Genomic DNA, 5,149 nt, shown 5'->3' with positions numbered 1-5,149 from the left:
GTATGCCTTTCGTTGTGATGTATCGTAAATGGTCGGGGCTGTTTTCTTTGGCATATGTTGTAATGTGTTAAAAAAAAAAAAGCGACTGATTCAAATGAATAAAAGCTCATGGCAGCAGATTAAATTGGCCGTTTGATTAACCGGTCGAGCCCTAGACTACATAGTAGGCCACTAAAATTTGTCCGGTGGGCCCATGGGCTGGACACCGCACCAAGAATAGTAAACAAGTCAAATATTGATCCCGACTACTCCAATAAAAGCTCCCCACTGTGCTCTCCTCTTTAGGAGTGACACGGCCACAGTGTACAAGTGCTGAGTTATTGTTCTGAAAGAGTGTCAAGCTGTGACCTTGCCCACTCTGCAGCTTGTTCAGCAGGCCTTTTGTCTTGGGACCAATGCGTCCTGCGGCGGTGCGGAGCGAAACCCGGCCTGACATGGATCCAAGCTTTTGTTTTGTAGACTGGTAGCTTGAGTTGCGAGTGTAATTAAGTCCCTCACGAGGGTTGTATTCCAAACCAATCCTACGATACGTGAAAAACGCAATCAAGAAATAACCTTTTGAAATATTCTCAAGCCATGTTTTTGTAACATGTAGGAATTTAAAATTCACTGTATTTGATTAGCAAAACACAATCAAAGAGAGTGTAAGGAATGAACTGATTTTATAAAACGAAACTACATAGGTTTTTTTCTGACGAGGCAAAACTGAATCGCATATATCTGAAATGCAGACAGTAACTGAAAGTAAGCGACTCAAGCAAAGTTTCTCGGCTGTTATGACTTCTTATTAGAAATGCCAAAAAATAAATAATAATAATACTGTCGACACCATGAGAATAAAGAATTTTATTTGAGGAAAGGTATATTTTCATTAATAATGTGATTGGTCAATTGTGTTAATTTTATTTCCATGGCATTACCGTACTGGCAGACCAGTTGATTAAAAATGCATTTAATATCTCTTTTTTTTTTAACATTTAAGGCTAATCATATTTGGCAGTTAATTAACTCATTCAATCCCAGCCATTTTCACTGGAGCAACCCCCTCAATCCCAGCGTTTTACTGGATTTTGACTGATCTTGCAAGGCCCACCGAATATTTGGTTCTAATGCTATATGAACATGGAGCCTACCAAAATAAATTTTGGACTCTCTTCTTTCAGCAGAAAAAAAATGTTTCTTTTTCCATTCTTCAGCAATCGGCATTACAAAATGGCTAAATTTCGTGAAAATGGCGATTCCTGAGCAAAAAATGGAGAAAAAGAGCTTTTTGTAAAAGCATGCACCTCAAGCATGTGAGACACCACTGCCACCTACTGGTCGCTTTTTTTTTACATGATTTACAATGCAAACAGCTTATTGTCATTCACAGATTGCATCAGACCCTCCTCCTCTCTATGATGCAAAAAAAAAAAAGACTTAGACGTACAAGTATGTCCTTGGTAGGCGGGGCCTAATTTTAAAGACCTACAAGTACGTCTTGTGGAATGAAAGAGTTTAACGGGATTGATGATTTATTTATTTGAACATCAAGATTAAATGCACAATATGATTTTTTTTTGGGAATGCATGTGTGTGTGTGTGTGCATTCTGATTCACGTGTGAGATCTAATGAGAGTCTTGAGTGTAATTTCCATATGACTGATTGATGCGGGATGTCCTGTGGCCATTTTATTTCGGTGAAAACCAGTTTCAGCACCACCAGGGCCGCCTTGAATGGCGCCAGTGGAATCATTTTCATATCCTCATTACATTGAAGAAGGGGAAAGAAATAAATATAAAAGAGGACACATCAAAGCTTCGGCATCACCCGGGCAGAAATTACTATTCTGAGTATGACTTCCAATATGAAAATAACTTTGAAGTTTCATGTTGGTCTTTTGTAAGGCCCCTCAAAGGCTGCGGCGGGAACATCAGGTTGTCATTGTGCGGGCGCAGGTGACCTTATCTACATCAGGGGTGGCTTTAATTGGATGGGTGTGTGCAAAGGCTTCTCTTCAGTGACGCATCATCTTCTCTGGGTTCACACTCATGTCAAAACAATGTGATTAGGCTGCGGCGTATGACAACTTGACAGTTTTATTATGTGCGCTGCAGTAAAAAGATGGCACATTTGCAACAAAAGCCTCCAGTCTACATCTCGTTGTTCGAGTGAAGGATGTCCTGTTTTCGCTGCTTGATGCGGCTCTACTCACTCGTATTATTGAATGTTTATCAGTGTTGTGGGGTTCAACCCCGCCTAATGCATTTGAATGGGGGCCAATATACATGGATTTTCTCTTTGCAAGCTAGCCCCGTCTCTATCCCCGGGGGTCGAATTTACTTCTATTTATCCAGCCATCCGTTATCTGATCCGCTTATTCTCATGAGGGTCGCGGGTATGCCGCAGCCGATCTCGGCTCTCTTTGCGAAGTAAGCGGGGTACATCCTGAACTGGTTGCCAGCCAATTGCAGGGCACTCAGAAAATGAACCGTTTGCGCTCACGATCACAACTGGGAACAATTTAGAGTGTTCCAACAATTGTATTTGGAATGTGGGAGGTACCCGGAGAAAACCCACGCAAGCATGTTCAAGCACAGGAAGACTGGGGCTGGAATCGAATCCCGGACTTCTGCACGGCGAGGCGGGCGTGCAAACCCGTCAATCACGATGCCGCCTTTTCCAACCACGGGTGTGTGTTTTTTGTCTTTCCATTTGCCCTCCCGGTTGTCCGTCCTCCTTGGCAACTCATCCACCTGACTTCCAAGAGAGGTGTGGCCAAACTATTTTGTTTGGTTCCACAAACAGACCTATTTTAAGATTCTTTTTCCCCTTAAGAATTTAGGATTTACGGCTTCAACTACCTTCAATTATTTTAAGCATGGATTAATCTGTAAGGGCGGCTCGGTGGTCCACCGGTTAGCACGTCCGCCTTACCTATTTGGTGACACTTGCTCAACAACTCAGCCCTTGTCTGTGACAAGGGCATACTTTTGGCCAGGGTTGCTCGATTTGGAAGCACGTCCGACACAAAGAGTTGAACAATTTTAAGTCTTAAATGATCAACTGTAATGATCAAAAAACATGAAAATTGATTAGTTGTTTGTTTATTGTTTATTGAGCATATATAGTATACACAATAACAGGTTGACAAAAGTCAAACAAAAATTATGAAAGGAAAATTAGAAAGTAGATAAAAGAAGAAAAACACACATCATCACAGTTGTATGCTCAAGGGAGTAGGAAGAAGTAAGTAACTTATCTAGTCCTACCCCTTATTTTGTAGCAATTTGAATTGATCATTTTTCAAAACAAAGAAGAAAAGAAAAATCTACATATCATCAAATACTTTTACCCTTATGTATACTATACTATTCTATTTATACACCTTTTGTTGATTAATCGTTGCACCTCGATTCACCCTTCATTGTTTTATGGCTGCCAGTTGCATCACTTACAAGCCTCAACTGTCATGCGTCTTTCTCCCTTCTCACAACACAGCCTTGAAATGTGTAAGATTCATATTTAGCTTTTTCGGCTCTGACAGCACTACTCTGTGTTAGCGGTGTTGAATTGAACACTGCATGTTATCTGTTAAGTGCACTAGATGTCCAAGAGCTTGCATCTCTCGCATCTTTTCTCCAATTTATGCCAAAAGTGTTCTGGGTTTGGAAAACAACATTTGCGTGCCGTCCCGCTGTTCGCCCGGGCTTAGCGATTATATCACCATGTAAAGTAGGCCCGGCTCGCCGGGGAGCAAGACCCCGCCGCCCACCCTCCTTTAAGGGAGGCCATAGCCTTGGGCCCTTGCTATAAAACATCTCAGTCGTTGAGCCCCCTCCACGCTCTGATTGATGCACCGTGGCGACACAGTCATTTTCCTTGCCGCAGTAACACTGTGTCACATTTAGACAGTGTTTCCTTCCACCTCTCATCAAACCACAGAGCTCCTGGCTTCTTAACTTACTGTCAAAAAAGAAAGGAGGCGGGATTGGGGGTTAATGGCTGCAGGACCTGGCAGAGCGTCTGCACTGACAGCATTGCACCCCTTCCTGCCGCAGATGTTAGTTTGACGTCTCTCCGCTGATTCTTGAACACCAGACTGCATCGAAAGGTCGTTGGTGAGAATTGCCGCTGAGCTGAATTAATGTAGTACATTTAAAAAAAAAGAAAAAAGAAAAAAAGTTCAGTTTCATTCCAGTTCTGTCACGATCCTCTTTTTGTGTCTCCAGCAGGTGGCAGTGGAGGGCCTTCCCTCCAGCGTGCCTTCCCTCCAGCGTGCGCACCTGCTGCCAATTTGGTCATCAAGTTGGCCAAGTATTTAAGGACTGTCAAGATTTCATCTCTCTGTTGGATTATTGACGCATGTTTGAGTCTTGTTTCCCAGACCTCTTTGTTCTCATTTTTACTCTCTAGTCTCTCGCTTGTAAGTATTGATATTATTTTGTGTTTTGATCTCTCTCTTGTTTTTGTTTCGTGTCATTCGACCGCAGTCATTTCGTTTATACTCTCGGATGAACTATTTCCTTGCCTTTGCAAGTGCTTTTTGTTCATGTTGACCAGCTATTTTGTTATTAAATAAATATTTTTGTTCGGATTTTGTTTGTGTCTGTTTGTGGGGGCCGATCACCATTCTGTTCCTTCCCGAACCGTGTCAAGTTTTTCAAATGGTGACTGCAATTCCTTGAATGTGTTTAACAGACACAACCTGCTTTGAGAATGAGAGATTGTGAATCCTTAAAAACCGAAATCCAGTAATTGGGCCACTGTGCAAAACATCAAAACGGAATGACTTGCAAATCCCTTCCCAAGCTACTTTCAGATGGATGCTAAGCCCAAAACGGATCAAATATTCACACTCATTAGTAACTTTCTGGGTTCGTCAATACTCACTAAAATAGACTGTTGATATACTGTAGCCAGTTAAAAATAAGATGCAAATGACTTGAGATCTTTTTCCAGACCACACACGTCCAATACTTGATGGAGCTGTTGCATTTCTGATGCAAATATATTCCATTTTAACCAAATATTGGAACATTTCCTCCCCAAATATAACTTCTTTCACAACTGCAATAATTCTCGGTTTCCTAGGGGGCAGTGTGGTGCACGCATCCAAGCGTAGATTTGGTGAAGAGCCACATCACATCGCGACAGTACGCAGAATTG

Source organism: Hippocampus guttulatus, chromosome 12 (genome assembly GCF_054856545.1).
Source record: "Hippocampus guttulatus isolate MCC_2025c chromosome 12, RoL_Hgut_1.0, whole genome shotgun sequence".
NCBI lineage: Eukaryota > Metazoa > Chordata > Actinopteri > Syngnathiformes > Syngnathidae > Hippocampus > Hippocampus guttulatus.
The sequence above is the reverse complement of the archived record's forward strand: the minus strand, read 5'-3'. Positions refer to the sequence as shown.